General features: G+C 44.3%; 1 pseudogene; it reads right to left on the bottom strand.

The window, feature by feature from the left end:
- Window positions 1-289: 289 nt before the first annotated feature.
- Window positions 290-407, bottom strand: LOC124709508 (annotated as a pseudogene).
- Window positions 408-22,692: the final 22,285 nt, after the last annotated feature.

The raw sequence follows: 22,692 nt of genomic DNA, 5'->3' as shown, positions 1-22,692 counted from the left end.
ATTTCCCTAAATCGTTTCAGGCAAATGCCGGGATGGTTCCTTTGAAAGGGCACGGCCGATTTCCTTCCCACTCCTTCCCTAACCCGAGCTTGCGCTCCGTCTCTAATGAGCTCGTTGTCGACGGGACGTTAAACACTAACCACCACCACCGTCACTGGATGCGGATATGGAGAGGCATGCGGTCAGCACACCGCCCTCTCGGCCGTATGTCAGTTTCCCAGACCGGAGCCGCTACTTCTCAATCAAGTAGCTCCTCAGTTTGCATCACAGCGGCTTAGTGCAGCCCGCTTGCCAACAGCGCTCGGCAGACCAGGCGGTCACCCATCCAAGTGCTAGCCCAGCCCGACAGGGCTTAACTTCGGTGCTCTGACGAGAACCGGTGTTACCACTGCGGCAAGGCCGTTGGCTTCGACATACACTGAAGAGCCAAAAAAACTGGTACACCTGCCTAATATCGTGCAGGGCATCCGCGAGCACGCAGAAGTGCCGCAACGCGACATGGCATGGACTCGACTAATGTCTGTGCTGGAGGGAATTGACACCATGAGTCCTACACGGCTGTCCATAATCAGTACGAGTACCACAGGGTGGAGAACTCTTCTGAACTGCACGTTGCAGGGCATCCCAGATATGCTCAATAATGTTCATGTCTGGAGAGTTTGGTGGCCAACTCTATAACAACTCTGGACATGTGATGTATCGCATTATCCTGCTGGAATTGCCAAAGCCCGTCGGAATGCACAATAGACATGAATGGATGCAGGTGGTCAGGCAGGGTGCTTACGTACATGCCAACTGTCAGAGTCCTGTCGAGACATATCACGAGTCCCACATCACTCCAATTGCAAACACCCCACACCGTTATAGAGCTCCACCAGCATGAACAGTTCCCTGCTGACATGCATGGCCTATGGATTTATGAGGTTGCCTCCATACCCGTATACGTACATCCGCTCAATACAATTGGAAATGAGACTCGTCCGACTAGGCAATATGTTTCCAGTCATCAACAGTCCAATGGCGTTGTTGACGGGCCCAGGCGGGGCGTTAAGCTTTGTGTCGTCCAATAATCAATTGTACACGTATGGGCCTTCGGCTCCGAAATGACGTTTCGTTGAATGGTTCGCACGCTGACACCTGTTGGTGGCCCAGCACTGAAATCTGCAGCAATTTGCGGAAGGGTTGCAGTTCTGCCACGTTGAACGATTGTCTTCAGTCGTCATTGGTCCCGTTCTTGCAGGATCTTTTGCCGGCCGCAGCGATATCGAAGATTTGATGTTTTACCGGATTCGTAATATTCACGGTACACTCGTGAAATGGTCGGACGAGAAAATCTCCACTTCATCGCTACCTCTGAGATCCTAAGTCCAATCACTCGTGCACCGACTATAACACCACGTTCAGACTCAGTTAAATCTCGATAACCTGCCATTGTAGCAGCAGTAACCGATCTAACAACTGCGACAGAGACTTGTGGTCTTATATAGCGATTGCCGACATCAGCGCCGTATTCTGCCTGTTTACGTATTTGAATACGCATCCCTGTACCAGTTTCTGGCACTTCAGTGTATAACAGGTACCGTGATGAAGTTGCAGGCTATACCACTAGGGGCAGCCAAATCGGAACATGTAGACTCAGGATGTCCCAGAACAACAAGCAACAAGCTTCGAGGAGATGTAGAGGGTGTCTTGAGGAACAAATCGAGGACTGGAAACCGTCTCCAGAAATGTTATCTAATCACGCTACAAAGCGTCAAACTTACGGGCGCCGGCGCCTGCTTCTGGGCAACTCCTTCGGTAGAAAACGTGACTTGGGATGCTGACGGACCATAGGCGGAAAGTGTCTCATTGTTTTATTGTTTTTTGTTATTCAATAATCGCGACTGATTGCCACGATAGCCAGTGGAGGAGATGGAACTATCTGGAACCTTGCAATGCTCTGTTGCCTCGGTGCATAACTGTTTGGCCGGCCGGTGGGGCCGAGCGGTTCTAGGCGCTCTGGAACCGCGTGACCGCTACGTCGCAGGTTCGGATCCTGCCTCGGGCATGATTGTGTGTGATGTCCTTAGGTTAGTTACGTTTAAGTAGTTCTAAGTTCTAGGGGACTGATGACCACAGATGTTAAGTCCCATAGTGCTCAGAGCCATTTGAACCATAATTGTTTCCGACACACGTTTCCATCTGCAGTTTACTTTTCTCCCGGAACCCTTCTAAAATCTCCAATATTTTTCCGTACACAGGAGAAAAATAAATTGCAGAGGGAAACCCGTTTCCGAAACCGTCATCCATCGAGGCCACAGAGCGAGTCATTCATAGGAGACAAAGCCTGTCTACGCAGCAGCTAGCCCCACCTTCTCCAATGCCGATCTCGCCAATCAGTCGCGATTGCTGATTAACAGACAACGTTGCGAGACATTCCGCCTACGGTCAGGCAAAGCACAAACTCACCTTTGTTGCCGAAGGTGCGGCCTAGTGACAGGTGCTGGCGCTTGTAACTTCGACACTCTCCAGCGTTATTGGATAACATTTCCAGACATGGTTTCCTCTTCTCTTTTGCTTCCTATAGACATCCTCTACAACGCCTCGAAGTTTGACGCACCATTTCCAGGACACCCTGTATATCATCCACTCTTTATTGTCGCAACAAATTATTTCGCAACTGTATATAGGCAACACAATGAGCAGATTGTCCAAGTGGACTGTTGTCATTCCTGTAGTGATAACAGGTTCAATAACTTGCGTGAATATTTTGACTTTTGCTGCGCCACAAACAGTGCCTGGATTGATCCCGAGTAATGTCAACCAAAATCCAGGAGAGATTTTCCACTGACATTTTCTGTATGCCTCAAAATCCGGAGATACTTATGAATAACCCCGTATATCAGTTGCACTGATAAGAGACGTGTTGTGACTGGGTTCGTGATTTCCTGTTAAAATCCTAGCCCTTCGTAGTATTTGATGGAAAGTCATCTGATGAAACCGAAGTTCTATCTGGGGTTCTCAAAGGTAATGTTATAGACCTCTGTTGTTCTCAATCTATATAAACGTTCTAGGAGACAATCTGAGTAGCCCTCTTAGACTTTGCAGATGATGCTGTCGTTGACCGCCTAGTCACCTACCAGAAGATCGAAACAAGCTACAAAATAATTTAGATAAGATATCTGAATGTTGCGAAAATTGACGATTGACCCTGAACAATAAAACGTTCCTCCAAGTATGTATTGATAAAATTCCGTTAAATTTCTGGTAAACCTACACAATGAATCACATACATTTAAACACTGTGTGCGCCGCCTTATAGGCGGGTGACCTTGAGCGGGACTTAGCCGTTTACCGAGGCAGGCAGCAAGACGCGGCCCCTAGTATTACTAGGGCCGCGTCGGGCAAAAATCAAGTTTTATCAGCGGAAGTGACGTAGCGATAAGACGCTCGTGAATGGAGCGCTCGGCGCGCTTCCTGTTTCTGCATCAGTCGACTGCAGGCAGCAGCACGCAGCACACAGCCATGCCGTACCGTCGTAGGAGATACCTAGTGATTATAATAGCTACGAAGAGATTAAACTAGAGCCATCACACAAAAAAAATATTGTGATGTATGGGAACAAAAGGTGCAACAAATCTACTGCGCTTCTTTACATTTTCCTGGAGTACTGCTGCGCAATGTGAGATGCTTACCATGTAGGATATGCGGATATCATCGAAACACTTCACAGAAGGCCAGCTGTTTTGTACTATCGCGAAATCGGAAAGGGTGTGTCACGGATATGAACCACTAATTGGGGTCACTGTCATTAAAAAGAATGCTGTTTTACGTTGCGGTGAGATCTTTTCACGAAATTTCGATCACAAAATTTCGCCTCCCTGTGCTAAAACGTTTTGTTGACTCCCATCTGCATAGGGAAAAATGACTTAAACACTTACACATGTGAGTTGCCGAGATGTGATGTAGATCTACAGGGTGTCCCGAAAAAACATCCACAAACTTTAGGGACAGGTTCCTTATACCAATAAAGCAACAAATGTCTAGTAAACAAGGGCTCTAAAGCGCATCTCTCAAGAGATATGTGGCCTTGTTCATCTTCGATGCTATGGTACAAGGTGCTCATGCATTTCGCTAAAATTTTCTAGCTCTGAGACTTTTCTGTCTATAACAGCGTTATATAGATCTACATCTACATCGATTCTCCGCAATCTACATTATGGTGCGTGGCGGAGGGTACCCCGTACCACTACTAGTCACTTCCTTTCCTGCTCCACTTGCAAACAGAACGAGGGAAAAGCGAGGATCCCTATGAACCCCTAATTTATCCTATCTTGTGTTCTTGATCCTTACGCCCTATGCGTGTTGGAGGCAACAGAATCGTTCTGCTGTCAGCTTCAGATGCTAGTTCTCTAAATTTTCGCAGTGGCGTTCCTAAAAAAGAACGTCGCCTCCCCTCCAGGGATTCCCATTTTGGTTTCCGAAGCATCACCGTAGCACTTGCGTGTCGTTCGCACCTACCAGTAACAAATCTAGCAGCTCGCCTCTGAATTGATTCGATGTCCTCTCGCAAAAAAAAAAAAAAAAAAAAACGAGAATCGAGAATTTTGGCCAGACTTATATATGGCGCCTTACAAAATACACTCCTGGAAATGGAAAAAAGAACACATTGACACCGGTGTGTCAGACCCACCATACTTGCTCCGGACACTACGAGAGGGTTGTACAAGCAATGATCACACGCACGGCACAGCGGACACACCAGGAACCGCGGTGTTGGCCGTCGAATGGCGCTAGCTGCGCAGCATTTGTGCACCGCCGCCGTCAGTGTCAGCCAGTTTGCCGTGGCATACGGAGCTCCATCGCAGTCTTTAACACTGGTAGCATGCCGCGACAGCGTGGACGTGAACCGTATGTGCAGTTGACGGACTTTGAGCGAGGGCGTATAGTGGGCATGCGGGAGGCCAGGTGGACGTACCGCCGAATTGCTCAACACGTGGGGCGTAAGGTCTCCACAGTACATCGATGTTGTCGCCAGTGGTCGGCGGAAGGTGCACGTGCCCGTCGACCTGGGACCGGACCGCAGCGACGCACGGATGCACGCCAAGACCGTAGGATCCTACGCAGTGCCGTAGGGGACCGCACCGCCACTTCCCAGCAAATTAGGGACACTGTTGCTCCTGGGGTATCGGCGAGGACCATTCGCAACCGTCTCCATGAAGCTGGGCTACGGTCCCGCACATCGTTAGGCCGTCTTCCGCTCACGCCCCAACATCGTGCAGCCCGCCTCCAGTGGTGTTGCGACAGGCGTGAATGGAGGGACGAATGGAGACGTGTCGTCTTCAGCGATGAGAGTCGCTTCTGCCTTGGTGCCAATGATGGTCGTATACGTGTTTGGCGCCGTGCAGGTGAGCGCCACAATCAGGACTGCATACGACCGAGGCACACAGGGCCAACACCCGGCATCATGGTGTGGGGAGCGATCTCCTACACTGGCCGTACACCACTGGTGATCGTCGAGGGGACACTGAATAGTGCACTGTACATCCAAACCGTCATCGAACCCATCGTTCTACCACTCCTAGACCGGCAAGGGAACTTGCTGTTCCAACAGGACAATGCACGTCCGCATGTATCCCGTGCCACCCAACGTGCTCTAGAAGGTGTAAGTCAACTACCCTGGCCAGCAAGATCTCCGGATCTGTCCCCCATTGAGCATGTTTGGGACTGGATGAAGCGTCGTCTCACGCGGTCTGCACGTCCAGCACGAACGCTGGTCCAACTGAGGCGCCAGGTGGAAATGGCATGGCAAGCCGTTCCACAGGACTACATCCAGCATCTCTACGATCGTCTCCATGGGAGAATAGCAGCCTGCATTGCTGCGAAAGGTGGATATACACTGTACTAGTGCCGACATTGTGCATGCTCTGTTGCCTGTGTCTATGTGCCTGTAGTTCTGTCAGTGTGATCATGTGATGTATCTGACCCCAGGAATGTGTCAATAAAGTTTCCCCTTCCTGGGACAATGAATTCACGGTGTTCTTATTTCAATTTCCAGGAGTGTACAAATGTTACAACATCTTATCGAGTTCGGTCCTGGTCATGGGATCCAGTATGCACAATTTGTGATATACAAGCTGGAGGAAAAGCGTCGTTCCCCCTGTGACATAAAATTTACGGATAAAGCTCATATCTGTGTGAACGGAGCCGGCCGCGGTGGCCAAGTGGTTCTAGGCGCTTCAGTCCGGAACCGCGCGACTGCTACGGTCGCAGGTTCGAATCCTGCGTCGGGCATGGATGTGTGTGATGTCCTTAGGTTAGTTAGCTTTAAGTAGTCTAAGTTCTAGGGGACTGATGACCTCAGATGTTAAGTCCCATAGTGCTCAGAGCCATTTGAACCATTTTTTGTGTGAACGGATAGGTAAATAAACAGAATCAAAGGAAGTGGTGAGATGTCAGTCATTACTGGATGAATTCATCGAAGGCAGTTGGTGCATCGAAAGAGGTGCTTTGGTGTGGAATACGGGGTTCTCGTATTGGTGGCCCTTCTTCGTTCATGGTACTCTAAGAGAAGCCGGTTACCTGCGGTTGTTAGAGGATGATACGCTACCGTTGTTGCTGTCTGAAGATGGAACAATTACAACTTTTTTCGGCACTATGTTATCTCATTTTATTACGAGATAGTTGTCCGAGCATATCGGGAGATGGGTGCGTCTTAGAGGTCCGGTGGAGTGGCAGAAACTTTACGCAGATTTAGGTCCATTAGATTTCTACCACTGGGGACGTGTAAAGACCACACTTCAGGGAGCTCTTTCTGAATGTTTGAGCTCCCATTCCGGTACAGGTGTTGGCGGAGCAATGGGTGCAGCGGATAACAAGAAGATTACAACCTGCTGGACACCACATCCTGTACCCCCTGTACGCGATCATCATCGTTCGCCTTGTTCTACATCTGCACCCATACTCTGCAAACCACTGTGAAGTGTGACTCTTCAAGCTTTCCTTGCGGATGTGTTGTAAATAGTCTTCATGGGTTTGCCGCCGGATCACGTTGTGCAAATTCCACAATATTTCCTCGGAGGAACAGTTCGACCTCTTCAGGTGGTTCAACCTTGCTCGTGGCTAGGTACGACTGACGGTATCCGCACACCGACGCCCCGTTTTTAGAACACGCGCGCGAAGAATGCGCAGCCGCGGAAATCGCGCATGCACACTGATTTGCCATATTCAAACTCCCGGTGACGAAAATCGCAGAGCGGCTCTCCCGCGCTAGCGCTGTACGCTGCGTTTGTCAACAGTGCGGCCAGACGTTACTCACCAACGGCCATACTATGCCAGTGTAATGACGGGCCTGTTAGCGAAGAATCTTCATTTTCGCGTCGTGATTTAATAGCAGCCAATGCAAGTTTCCAGGCTGTGTTCAGTTGAAATCCCGTATCCTTGATGATGAGATTATCGGCTGTACGGATATTGCTTCCTGAATGACGCAGTCCCGGAAAGATGATGCTGGGGATAAAACTTCCGTCTTTTCATAAATCATAAGATGCCCTGTATTCAGGCAGTGTTCCGCAATTGCCGACTTTTCCGGTTGACGAAGGCGTGTATGACGTTGACGTTCATCGCAGCGTTCTTGCACTGTGCGGCCTGTCTGGCCTATATACGCTGTCCCACGCTAACAAGGAATGGTTGTGCGTTCTGTAATCACGTCTTCATGCCCATTTTAATTATCCGGGCTGTTATGCCGTGGTCGGTTGATGAATTTTGTGTCGATTCCCAACGTTTCGTCTCCGACTGCGGGAGACATCTTCAAGGGGGTCCGTAGCTCGATGGAAGGTCCAACACACCCACTGGCTGGCTACTGACTGCCGCTAAATTCCGTGTCCGCGCGCTCCCACGCCGCGGCGTGACATCACGTGATTTGAAAACGTCAGTGCCATTGGCCGCTGTCCGTTGCCGTCGATCGCCGTTGCCATCACCCAGTAGTGGGCGGGTGGTACACATCTTCTTTAACACCGGCATCCATATACCGCTTAATTTCACGCCCTCCTCCTTTCGGTTGAAATTATTTGAGTGTTTAGCGATTTCGATTGCCTCCCTGTAGAGACTTTCGTAATATCCACTTGTGGCCGCTAGTACTTGCGTCTCTTCGAAACGAATATCGTGGTGTCCTGGCTGGAAAGCATGCTCCGCAACAGCTGATCGTTCCGTTTCTCCTCTTCTACAATTTCCCTTGTGCTCTTCCAAACGTTTAGAAACAGTTCTTTTAGTGGTACCCACATAAACATCACCACAGCTGCATGGGATCCTATACACTCCAGCTTTTTCCAATGGTTTGCGAGCGTCCTTGGCAGGCTTAAGGTATTCCTGTATCTTCCTGGTGGGCTTGTAATTACGGTAATATTCCGCTTAGTCAAGATCCTCCCTATTCTTTCCGTTACATTTTTAACAAACGGCAGGAAAACCTTAGATTTCGCAGTAGCCTGTACGTCAGTATGATTTCTGCGTGGCTGCCTCAACGCACGTTTTATTTCGGCGGACGAATATCCGTTCTTCGTTAGTGCATTGTGGAGATGTTCCATCTCAGCGTCGAGCAACTCAGGTTCACAAATATTTCTAGCTCTGTCCGCTAACGTCTTGATAACACCCCGCTTCTGTTGTGGGTGGTGGTTCGAATCCCGGTGCAAATAACGGTCCGTGTGCGTGGGTTTGCGGTATACTGAGCGGCCCAAACTACCATTTTCGTTTCTAAAAACAAGCACATCGAGGAAATGTAATTTGCCGTCTACCTTCTCCTCCATTGTAAACTGAATTCTCGGGCTTATACTGTTCAGATGTTCGTGGAACCGGCTTAGTTCCCCCCTACCATGTCTCTACAACACAACCGTGTCATCCACTTATCGGAACCATACATTTGGTTTTTTGCTGGCAGTATCTAAGGCCTGTTCTTCGAATTTCTCCATAAAGAAGTTTGCAATTAAGGGACTTAAGGGGCTTCCCATAGCCACGCCATCCGTTTGCTCAAAAAACTGTTCATTCTACTTGAAGTATGTGGTCGTCAAACAACACTTAAACAGTTCTGGAATATCGGCAGGAAAAATTCGATCCAGCTGTTTCAATACATCATTAAGTGGAACCATGGTAAACAGCGATACCACATCGAAGCTGACCAATATGTCTTCCGGCTGGACCACTATGCCATTCAATCTGTTTCTAAACGTTTGGAAGAGCACAAGGGAAATTGAAGAAGAGGAGAAACGGAACGATCAGCTGTTGCGGAGCATGCTTTCCAGCCAGGGCACCACGATATTCGTTTCGAGGAGACGCAAGTACTAGCGGCCACAAGTGGATATTACGAAAGGCTCTACAGGGAGGCAATCGAAATCGCTAAACACTCAAAGAATTTCAACCGAAAGGAGTAGGGCGTGAAATTAAACGGTATATGGATGCCGGTGTTAAAGATGTGTACCACCCGTCCACTACTGGGTGATGGCAACGGCGATCGACGGCGACGGACAGCGGCCAATGGCACTGACGTTTTCAAATCACGTGACGTCACGCCGCGGCGTGGGAGCGCGCGGATACGGAATTTAGCGGCAGTCAGTAGCGAGCCAGTGGGTGTGTTGGACCTTCCATCGAGCTACGGACCCCCTTGAAGATGTCTCCCGCAGTCGGAGACGAAACGTTGGGAATCGATACAAAATTCGTCAACCGACCACGGCATAACAGCCCGAATTATTATAGTGGACACCATATTTCCGGCCGTGAAAGTCTACATTTTAGAATCACGTCTTCGCGATCCTTACTGGAGTGACACGTAGGCGGTTGGAGAACATTCATAGATTCATCTCCTGAAGCTAGTTCTCAAAACTTTGTAAGTAAGCTTTCACGAGGTGGTCTACAGTATCTTCAAGCGTCTGCCTCACCACTTTTTTCAGTACGTCCGTGACTCTCCCACGGGTGAAGCAAACCTTTCATTGTGACCTTCTTTGCATAGGATCAGTATCCCCTGTTGCTCCTATTTTGTATGGCCACTCTCACTTGAGATACGTTGCAGTGTCTGTGTCGCAGGAATGTTTCATGAGCTGTCTCCTTCTTACATTGTTTGCATGTTCCTAATTCTCTACCAATTAACCGTTGTCCATACTTACTTTCACTAGGACTCAGCCTACGTAATCGTTGCATTTCATACCCCTACAAACTGTTGCACGTGAGTATTTGTGTAAGTCGACCGATTCCAGTCCTGATATTGTAGGTATAAAATGCTACGTTTTTTTTCCTTTTTTTAAGTTCATAGTTTTATGTTTCTGACCGTTTAGACGAGTTGCCAATCTTTGTACTACTTTGAATATTTGCATAACTTCTTCCAAACCTAACAAGTACTTCATCATAGATAACTGCATCATCTGCGACAAGCCTTTGGCTGCTACAAATATATCTCTGGTGAGTCGTTAATATACAAAACAAAGAGCAAGGGCCCCAACACACTTCCCTTAGGCTCACCTAAAGGTCTTGTAAATATGTTAATGACTCTTCGCATATGCCACAGCGTCCTCTCTACCAAGATATCCTCAACCCAGTCATAAGTTTTGCTTAATACCCCGTACGACCGTGCTATCGATGGTAAGCGTAAGTATGGTAGTGAGTCTAATGATTTTGAGAAATCAAGGAATACTGCATCTGTCTACAGCTTTTAGGATGTCATATGAGAAAACGCGAGCTGGATTGCACATGATCGGTGTTTTCTGTATCCATGCTCCTTGTCATGGAGGACTCACTCTTATAGAGATATATCTCTTTACGTTTAAGCTCAGATTTTGTTACAATAAAAGAAAGAGACATCAATGAGATTGGACCGAAGTTCTGTACAAAGTGCTACATAACTACTAACGTCGCCAGTTCTCCCGTTTTTTCCCGATTCTTACGTATTTTGACTATTTTTTTAGTCCCTCGTCTCATGCAGTTAAGAATATTTATTCCATATTTCGTTCTAATGTAATATTGCGTAGTTGAGCTGCAATATTTTTTCGATTTTCTTAACTATTCAATCTCGATTAGTGTCACTCCCAATATTAATTAGTTTTACTTGTATATACTCAGAGACGCATGTATGTATGTATGTTTACGCCGGCCGCTGTGGACGAGCGATTCTAGGCGCTTCAGTCCGTAACCGCGCGACCGCTACGGTCGCGGGTTAGAATCCTGCCTCGGGCATGGATGTGTGTGATGCCCTTATGTCAGTTAGGTTTAAGTAGTTCTAAGTCTAGTGGACTGATGACCTCAGATGTTAAGTCCCATAGTGCTCAGAGCCATTTGAACCATTTTTCGTAAGTTTACGTTGGTATTAGGTTCTAGAACTGCCGCAAGGAACAAATTATTGTGTTGGTAAGACTAGAGACCGGAAGTTGAAGATCTGGAAATGGTAATATCCCTCAGACTTGCTTCAAACTTTATTTTGCTTTTGTGTTTTTGTAGCTGCTGTGTGGCTCGGTATTTGTCTCTTGCATCTCATACGGTTACGTTACGTCTGTCATAGTATAAGTGTGACAGTATGCGTGGCGAAAGTGATGAGAAGTGCCATGGAACACCACCGGAGAATAAATGTCGTTTCATGTGTGTTCATATTTCAAAATTTTCACTGCCCCAATAAAACACCAATTATTGGATAGAAGATAGACCTGTTACGCAAAATACTGTTTTTTTCCCTATACAAGTAGATGTTTCAGCATCTTTGTACCACAGTTCGTGGATTTTCTGTAGGGTAGTTCCGGGGGAGGCGCCGCATACGTTGCAGTTGCTCAGTGGACCCCAGGGCATAATAAAAGTGCTTTCGTTTTGATAGAGTAAAGATATCCCTTCAAAACGTTTTCACCGCCATGATTAGTTCTTAGTTATGCTAAGAACTAGCGTCTACATGCCAAAATAAAATCCGTTACATACGCCGCACAGTTTTTGGTTAGGGATACTTATCGCACAAATCAAATAACGGTTTAAATAAATGAAAACATTTCTGTTTTGTTCGTATTTCCTAGCAGATGAGTTAGGATGCATTTTTAACGTATTCACACAGTCCCATGAAGATCAATGCACAGTATTATTCAATATTCCCAGGTATGTACAATATATTAGCTAATTACTTAAAATTTATTCACCGGATACTGACAAAATAAGTGTATTCAATTAGCAAATAAAATTATATTTTTACTATTTAAAGAAAACATCTAATCAAATTAATAATTGCATGTGGTCCATTTTAGGCCACCTGTTACAAATGAAAAGCATGGGCCAAATCTCGTGGTCTTTGGGACCTAGAAAGATTGAAGGAGGCTATTGTCAGAACGCGGACTGGGGATATATCCTTTCGGGGCGCCGAAAGGCATCTAATTCAGAAGAAGGCGTTTTGCTTGAAAGCTTACTTATTTAGCAGTCTTTTCTTCTGCCTGTCTGCGACTCAGTGTGTCCACTACATTGTGATCAGCAGTCTATCCTTTTCATAATATTAATAAGAAAGGTCTCAGATTTGAAGCTCAGATTGGCAAAAGGAAATTAGATTTTAAAAACAACGTTTCAGATCCCGGCGACTTGGATGACGACATAAAAGAATCAAAGAAGTATCCCCAGATATGTGTGTAAGTTGTGGGGGAATTATACCTGAAAACCACAAAAACTGTGGCTGGTTATATTGCACAGCCTATAAGTTATGGTTACACGAAGACTGCACAATTTCTGACATTATGTTGAGTAGATTGCGGCCGAGAAAATAGAAAGAAAAGCAAATGAACTAAGTTTACAGATCTTACTTCTGTCTTTCGTTTAATATTTCACTAGGATATGTTTTGACTTGAGAAACAGGGTAATTTTGCGGTTTTTTGTGATGCGGCATATCACCCACAGCATAAGGGATAGAAGCTGCAATGTAAAGATGTTTTCACGGTGAAATATTATGTTTAAACGTTACATTGAAATTTCAAAGAAATTGTACGTTATAGACAATTGATCTATTTAGGTTTAAAATTTCTTTTTGACTAAATGTGCACCATCGGACTTCACATATGCGATTTTGAAAATGTATGCCATTCTTCTCGGATTTTCCCTATTTAAAGCTGTGACGTTTGAACATGTTTGAAGCTATAATTTAGCTGCGAAAACAGCTTTTGTTTGTTGTTGTCATTACATTAATTTACGCTGGCGGATTATCTAGGATCCGCTGGGTATTTTTGTGTACTGGTAGCTTGTCATCTCGTGTCACATCACCGAATTCAAATCTACTCATAATAACTGGCTTTATTCCGTTTTATGCCACAAACGGGACTGCGAAAATCGTAGTCAACACGGCATCTGTATTCACCCTGTTGCTGCAGTCCTATGTTAGTCAAATGACAAACTTATTTACATTGAGTAACCGAAGTGCCATTAAACGTTTGGACTGACAGGATATTGGAACAGCTCTCTCAGGCTCGTGATATTTGTATACATCTAGATAAATCTTTGTTCTGTCACCCCTATCCAGATTACACAATTAATAACGTATCTATCTGTTTATTTGTTTAAATGTAATAGAAATTTCATTTCGTAGCCGATATCAAGAACTGCACAATGGTGTCTGTATCATTTGTTATGGATTTTATACGCTATTCTTAATGCCCATTAATTGATCCAGTAATTCTTTCATAGTCATTGGTCATTAGCACATACTGTATATTTACAATGTGGAACTCGATTAACGTGCACTTCTTGACATTCATAGTAATGTGTTCAGTATTCACCGCCTTAACGTATGCCAAGCCTTCAACGTGACACTTTATAATTTTTGCCTCATTGTTGTAGACTTTTGTAACCTGGATATATGTATCATGTTATGTACGCTGGCGATATTCGCACTTCAACTATTTTCTAATGTACACTATACAAACAACTGCACAATACTGATCTTTCTTTATGTACAATCTGGACACTGAAGTTACTACTGCGTATGCTATCCTTCATCATGTTACATACTGTTCAAAAACTGCTGTTACTACTGGCAATACTAAGCCGCCCCCCCACCCCACCGCCGCCGCCACCACCACAAGAGAGGCTCAACATTCACACGCCCCTGATGCCGTTGATGAATAGAGACTAACATGTATTTCGTTCAATTTGTTTCACCATAACACATTTTATCGCATATGTATTGTAATTTGGCGTATTATTTTACTTATTGCTGCAGAAACACATCTTATAACTGACATCCTATATATATATAAATTAATCTCATATAGTTATGTAGTTTCCGACTATAGTGAAACTGTTACATTTCGATATGCATTTTATTTTGATTTAGATTTTCTTTATGCTGTTGTTATATTTCGATCCTCGTTTTGTTGTCATTTAACTTTTTACGCAACGATAGCATTTAGAATACATGAAATGAGAATATATATATATATATATATATATATATATATATATATATATATATATATGAAATCGGGAAAGGAAAATAAAGAAATGAAGAATGGTATGTTAGCATCAATGAGGACGAAAAGTAAGATTGTATCTCCCGCCATTGTTGTTTATTTAGTATATCGAAGCCAAAAATTGAGTAAATTATGTATATATATATATATATATATATATATATATATATACTTAGGAAATAATCCTGAGTTATCTATGAAATTTGGAGGTGGAGTTCGATTTCACTTCGTATTATATACAGGATGAGTCACTAACAATTGCTACCATGAATAACTCCGAAAGTATGATAGGAACTGAAAGGTTTGTGGGACAGTATTCTACAAGTAAAACTAAAGGAAAAAGTCCATATAAACATAGGTCCACAAATATTCAGTTAATAAAAGATTTTGCCTGGAATTTAGCAACTTCGCTAATACGAAGCCTTCACGAAACTGTACAAGGTTAAAGTAAATCACGATTACCATTTATTTTGTTATTATTAGTCTGGTGAACCAAATAAAACATGTCCCGGACGTGTATCTGCAGTAGTTTTCCAAAACATCCAGAGAAGCAAAGAAGTAACTTCGTAAAATTTAAAATTTATTAACTACTTGGGCGAATTTGTTTTTAAATTCCAAAAAATTTTCAACAGAAGTTCTGGAGGATTTAATTTTGGAAAAATGATGGTAATAGCGTAAACTCAAACAATATGGATGTGCCAGATAATTTGCTTTTATTAATACCATAGCACACGTGAATTCATGTTAAACCAGAAAAAACAAATCTCATACAATTTAATTCATTCACAATAAATGTTCGAAAATGTTTCCACCGAGTTCAATGCATTTAGCTGCTCGTGTATGAACAGATTTTGTTGCTCGTTTCAATTTCACAGGGTTGCTCTTAATTTCGCCTATTGCATTCATAATGCGAGAAAGTAATGCCTCATGTATTATTGACTTTGTCCTCATAAACTGTCTTTCATCCATCCCCATACACAAATATCCAACAAAATAATTGGAAATCGTACAATTTTGCTATGGCTTCATATTATCGAAGTTGCTAAATTGCAGGCAAAATCTTTTATGAGCCGTAACTCCGTAACTAAGCATTTGCGGACCTATGTTTATATGAACTTTTTCCTAAAGTTTTACTTGTGGAATAACATATTTAAATATTTGAGCATCTTCGTGAATCACCCTGTATATTTATATATATAGGAGATAGCCATGAGTGACCTGCGAAATTTTATCGGTGGAGTCAGATTTCATCTCGTATGTTTATACGAAATCAGAAAGGGGAAAAAAGAATTGTAAGTTAGCATTAATGAGGATGAAATGTAAGATTGTATCTTGCCGTCATTATTGTTTATTTTGTATGTCGTTACCAAAAAATTTAAAAAGTAACAGCAAATTTCAGAACAACATTATGAATTTACGGGAGAAGCACACGGGATTATTCGATCGCCTGTAAAAAAGGATTACGTAGTGGACAATGTTGTTGTTGTTGTTGTGGTGTTCAGTCCTGAGACTGGTTTCATGCAGCTCTCCACGCTACTCTATTCTGTGCAAGCTTCTTCATCTCCCAGTACCTACTGCAGCCTACATGTATTCATCTCTTGGTCTCCCTCTACGATTTTTACCCTCCACGCTGCCCTCCAGTACTAAATTGGTGATCCCTTGATGCCTCAGAACATGTCCTACCAACCGATCCCGTCTTCTTGTCAAGTCGTGCCACAAACTCCTCTCCCCAATTCTATTCAATACCTCCTCATTAGTTATGTGGTCTACCCATCTAATCTTCAGGATTCTTCTGTAGCACCACATTTCGAAAGCTTCTATTCTCTTCTTGTCTAAACTATTTATCGTCCATGTTTCACTTCCATACATGGCTACACACCATACATATACTTTCAGAAACGACTTCCTGACACTTAAATCTATACTCCATGTTAACAAATTTCTCTTCTTCAGAAACGCTTTCCTTGCCATTGCCAGTCTACATTTTATATCCTCTCTACTTCGCCCATCATCAGTTATTTTGTTCCCCAAATAGCAAAACTCCTTTACTACTTTAAGTGTCCCATTTCCTAATCTAATTCCCACAGCCTCACCCGACTTAATTCGGCTGCATTCCATTATCCTTGTTTTGCTTTCGTTGATGTTCATCTTATACCCTCCTTTCAAGACACTGACCACTCCGTTGAACTGCTCTTCCAAGACCTTTGCTGTCTCTTACAGAATTACAATGTCATCGGCGAACCTCAAAGATTTTTATCTCTTCTCCATGGATTTTAATACCTACTCCGAACTTTTCCTTTGTTTCCTTTACTGCTTGCTCAGTATACAGATTGAATATCATCGGGGAGAGGCTACAACCCTGTCTCACTCCCTTCCCAACGACTGCTTCCCTTTCATGTCCCTCGACTCTTATAACTGCCATCTGGTTTCTGTACAAATTCTAAATAGCCTTTCGCTCCCTGTATTTTACCCCTGCCACCTTCAGAATTTTAAAGAGAGAATTCCAATCAACATTGTCAAAAGCTTTCTCTAAGTCTACAAATGCTAGAAACGTAGGTTTGCCTTTCCTTAATCTTTCTTCTAAGATAAGTCGTGGGGTCAGTATTGCCTCGCGTGTTCCAACATTTCTACGGAATCCAAACTGATCCTCCCCGAGGTCGGCTTCTACTAGTTTTTCCATTCGTCTGTAAAGAATTCGCGTTAGTATTTTGCAGCTGTGACATATTAAACTGATAGTTCGGTAATTTTCACATCTATCACCACCTGCTTTCTTTGGGATCGGAATTATTATATTCTTCTTGAAGTCTGAGGGAATTTCGCCTGTCTCATACGTCTTGCTCACCAGATGGTAGAGTTTTGTCAGGAATGGCTCTCCCAAGGCTGTCAGTAGTTCTAATGGAATGTTGTCTACTCCAGGGGCCTTGTTTCGACTTAGGTTTTTCAGTGCTCTGTCAAACTCTTCACGCAGTATCTTATCTCCCATTTCATCTTCATCTACCTCCTCTTCCATTTCCATAATATTGTCCTCAAGAACATCGCCCCTGTATAGACCCTCCATATACTCCTTCCACCTTTCTGCTTTCCCCTCTTTGCTTAGAACTAGGCTTCCATCTGAGCTCTTGATATTCATGCAAGTGGTTCTCTTTTCTCCAAAGGTCTCTTTAATTTTCCTGTAGGCAGTATCTATCTTACCCCTAGTGAGATAAGCCTCTACATCCTTACATTTGTCTTCTAGCCATCCCTGCTTAGCCATTTTGCACTTCCTGTCGATCTCATTTTTGAGACGTTTGTATTCCTTTTTGCCTGCTTCACTTACTGCATTTTTGTATTTTCTCCATTCATCAATTAAATTCAGTATCTCTTCTGTTACCCAAGGATTTCTACTAGCCCTCATCTTTTTACCTACTTGATCCTCTGCTGCCTTCACTATTTCATTCCTCAAAGCTACCCATTCTTCTTCTACTGTACTTCTTTCCCCCATTCCTGTCAATTGTTCCCTTATGCTCTCCCTGAAACTCTGTACAACCTCTGGTTTAGTCAGTTTATCCAGGTCCCATCTCCTTAAATTCCCACCTTTTTGCAGTTTCTTCAGTTTTAATCTACAGTTCATAACCAATAGATTGTGGTCAGCGTCCACATCTGCCCCTGGAAATGTCTTACAATTTAAAACCTGGTTTAAATCTCTGTCATACCATTATATAATCTGTCTGAAACCCTCTAGTATCTCCAGGGTTCTTCCATGTATACAACCTTGTTTCATGATTCTTGACCAAGTGTTAGCTATAATTAAGTTATGCTCTGTGCAAAATTCTACCAGGCGGCTTCCTCTTGCATTTCTTAGCCCCAGTCCATTTCACCTACTACGTTTGCTTCTCTTCCTTATGCTACTGTCGAATTCCAGTCACCCATGACTATTAAGTTCATTACCTGAATAATTTCTTTTATCTCATCGTACATTTCATCTATTTCTTCATCATCTCCAGAGCTAGTTGGTATATAATCTTGTACTATTGTAGTAGGCGTGGGATTCGTGTCTATCTTGGCCACAATAATGCGTTCACTATGCTGTTTGTAGTAGCTTACCCGCACTCCTATTTTTTTATTCATTATCAATCCTACTCCTGCATTACCCCTATTTGATTTTGTATTTATAACCCTGTATTCACCTGACCGAAGGTCTTGTTCCTCCTGCCACCCAACTTCACTAATTCCCACTATAACTTTAACCTATCCATTTCCCTTTTTAAATTTTCTAACCTACTTGCCCGATTAAGGGATCTTACATTCCATGCTCCGATCCATAGAACGCCAGTTTTCTTTCTCCTGATAACGACGTCCTCTTGAGTAGTCCCCGCCCGGAGATCCGAATGGGGGACTATTTTACCTCCGGAATGTTTTACCCAAGAGCACGCCATCATCATTTAATCATACAGTAAAGCTGCATGCCCTCTGGAAAAATTACGGATGTAGTTTCCCCTTGCTTTCAGCCGTTCGGAGTACCAGCACAGCAAGGCCGTTTTGGTTAGTGTTACAAGGCTAGGTCAGTCAATCATCCAGACTGTTGCCCCTGCAACTACTGTAAAGGCTGCTGCCCCTCTTCAGGAACCACACGTTTGTCTGGCCTCTCAACAGATACCCCTCCGTTGTGGTTGCACCTACGGTGCGGCTATCTGTATTGTTGAGTCACGCAAGCCTCCCCACCTACGACAAGGTCCATGGTTCATGGGGGGGGGGGGGGGGGGGGGGTTACGTAACCCAAAACTGGGTCCCGCGTCCGGCCATTCTGATTTAGGTTTTCCGTGATTTCCCTAAATCGCTCCAGGTAAATGCCGGGATGGTTCCTTTGAAAGGGCACGGCCGACCTCCTTCCCCGTCCGTCACTAAGCCGATGAGACCGATGACCTCGCAGTTTGGTCTCTTCCCCCAAAACAACCCAACCCAACCAAAGCTGGGCTTAAGGTTAAAGAACAGAAAAACGACGACAGTGAGCGGCAGCAGGATGGAGAGTAAAGTGCCAAAAGCGAAGGCATAAATACTGAAAGAATACTGTACCGGCGTAAAAGTGAAGCGCCGGCACGACGGGCTGGAGCGGTAGATCAGAGAGGGCTGCCAAGAAGAGGTCAGCCAATACTGCGCTGACCGACCCCTCTCTAGGACGACACCGAGACAGCTGCGGCCTCTAGGCGAAGGGAACGTAAGCACCACGCCACCTGATCGCGTCCCAGCTGAAGACTAGCCGTTCTACGAGCTCTATTTGGGAACTGTATTGTTTCACTTGTGTTAGGAGTTATGCATACTGAAGACATTTTCTTATTTTGTCTGTCGCCCATTGCTTACGACACAGCATTGTAAATTCTCAAAGCTAAGTACTGTAATTTATCTTACTGTAATAAAAAGTCATTGATACGAATTGCTTGAATTGTCGTCTATCGATCCGAGAAAGCAGGTTTTCTAGGCACCCCATATTCTACGAGTAGGCAGGACACAACATACTTTTATCTGCTAGGAAGCAAGGCTGCTCAGGGTGAGACAGGTGAATGAAGTTCTTTTCAGAAAAAAAAACAGCCTCAGTGGTATGAAAAAGACGAAGAAATTTCTGAATATGTATGTATTGCTTCCTGCATTGTATGGGACAGCATTGTGCGTGTGTTTGCAAGTGGGAAAAGAAGCTGGAAGGGACTGAAACGTTCAGAAGGACTTGTGAAGTTGGATATAGCAAGTAATGGAAGAATAAGCAAGGAGAATAGGTATGTGAAAAACCGTTGGCTAAACAAGGCAGTTGCACATGTGTAGGTGTTAAAGTGCTGAAGGTAGCAGTAGAAGATGGAAACTATAGGGCCAGTTAGAGCTAACAGTGAGGGAAAAGGGTTGTTGAGGCTACTGTATGAAGACCTTTTTGAAAATTAGTACGAGACAGGAAGCGATGGAGAGGTCGAAAGAGTATTATCTAAAAAAAATGGGTAACTGTGGGAAGCCGTGAGCAGAGGACTACGTTGCTCACTTGCGATAAGTAATAGACCTGTGAAGCCAAATCAGAAAATGATTTAGAATTTAGGAAAACGATGTCTCACAAGTATAAGCGGCCCACTATCTTTAACCAACGCTGATTCGGCCAGGCTTCGGCTTGTCGCGTGTGAGCCAGTGTTCCACCAAAGCGGCGGGCGGCGGTCATAGGATCGAATATCGTGCTGAGAACAAAGTTAGAGCCGCAGACTTCCGAACTGTTGCGTCTAAAAGCGGCCACTGCGATATTCTGCTGTGTTGGTTTTGTGGACAGGACACGCACTTCCGTTACGTAGTGGGGAAAGTGTCTCTTGAGGTCTATTTCAGTTCAGTGACGTGGGCTGTGGAGGTATATTTTCTGTACACATAGCCGTATTTCTCAAATTGTGAAGTTCCTTTGAGCTTAATGGAGAGGTATATAGGTAACTAATCCACATCAAATATATTGCTGGATATGTAACTCATTTCGCCTTCCGATGTTATTATTTTTCACAAGCTGCGACATTGTCGCCAATAAAACAGTGACCCGTATATAGAATAACTATCCTTTAATTTACGTCGATGGTCACAAACTTTTTGTTCACGGATTACCGGTTTCGGTCTATAATGGCCATCTTCAGATCTGTGTTTTATAAAAACAATGTCCTTATATAAAACACAGATCTGAAGATGGTCATTATAGACCGAAACCGGTAATCTGTGAAAAAAAAAAGTTTTTGACCATAGACGTAAATTAAAGGAAAGTTCTTGTTTTTGCTTAAAATGACATAATTTACAAAACGAAAAGATGAATAAGCTACTGAAAACTATGGAACCACAAGACTCCACCTCTCATGAATTTCTCCATTCATAGTGTTAGTGCAAGACTTGGAACCTCCCGAGCTCTACTTACAGTCTCAGCTCAGCTAGTTCTTCAGGCAGTGCTCGAGACGAGCGTAGGTAACGTACAAACTTATGCGGCACGTCTTACTGTCTGTGTTGGCTCTGTCAACAGAGAATACTTGTTTTTATTCTCCGGGTACTTTAACACCTTGAGCGGCTATTTCTCGTACAGGCTCCTCTGTCTTAATAGGTATTTGCCCCCATCGCTGGCTGGCGCATTCGCACCGCGAGCTTTACCAACTCATTAAAATATAGTATCTGTGTTCATTTTCGTTTATGAACCAAAACTAAAATGGTTTAGGATAGAATATGGAAAAAAAAGATCAACGACGCGTCACGAAGGAATGTACAGACAAACAAATGATAACAGTTTTAGAATAACTGGTTTATTCGTTCAAGAGAAACACGTTCACAAATTGAGCATGTCAATAACGTGTTGGCCCACTTTTTTTATGCAGGCAATTATTCAGCTTAGCATTGATTGATGGATTTGTTAGGAGTCCTCATGAGGGATAGCGTACAAAATTCTGTCCAATTGGCGCATTGGGTCGTCAAAATCCCAAACTGGTAGGAGGGCCCTGCTCATAGTGATCAAAACGTTCTCAGTTGGGGAGAGATTCGGCGACCTTGCTGGACAAGGCAGGGTCTGACAAGCATGAACACAAGCAGCAGACACTCTCGCCATGTATCTTGCTGAAGTGTAACAACAGCAACGAAGCACGGTGTAGAATAATGCGGACCTACCGCTGTGCTCCAAGGAAGCCGCGAATGACAATGGAAGGGGTGCTGCCGTGAAAATGACACCCCGGACCATCACTCCTGGTTGTACGACCGTACGGCGGGCCCCAGTCAGGTAGGCATCCCGCCGATGTCCAGGGCATCTCCAGACATGTCTTCCGCCTGGAATCTCAGCTGTAGTAGAAATGTCCTCAGTGATGAGTGCCACTTCGAACTGAGCCACAATGACTAACGAAGGCGTGTCTGAAGAGGCGTCTGTCATTTTGTGCGAGCAGGAAGTGATGGTCTAGATTGTTATTTCTTTTCGAAGCAAGACACCTTTGGTTGACATCCGCAGCACCCTTAAACTGCAGCTGTACGCCGATGATATTCTACGCCCTGTTTTGTTGCCCTTCGTGGCAAGCCCTCCTGGGCATCCATTTCAGCAACGTCCGCCTCGATAGCTGAGTGGTCAGCGCGACAGAATTCCATGCAAAGGGACCCGGGTTCAATTGCCAGCTGGGTCGGGCATTTTCTCTGCTCAGAGTCTGGGTGTTGCGTTGTCTTCATCACGATCTCATCATTTCCATCGACACGCAAGTCGCCGAAGTGACGTCCACTGAAAAGACTTGCTTGCACCAGGCGACCGGTCTCC

The sequence above is a fragment of the Schistocerca piceifrons genome, chromosome 7 (assembly GCF_021461385.2).
Source record: "Schistocerca piceifrons isolate TAMUIC-IGC-003096 chromosome 7, iqSchPice1.1, whole genome shotgun sequence".
Classification (NCBI taxonomy): domain Eukaryota; kingdom Metazoa; phylum Arthropoda; class Insecta; order Orthoptera; family Acrididae; genus Schistocerca; species Schistocerca piceifrons.
The sequence above is the reverse complement of the archived record's forward strand: the minus strand, read 5'-3'. Positions and strand labels throughout refer to the sequence as shown.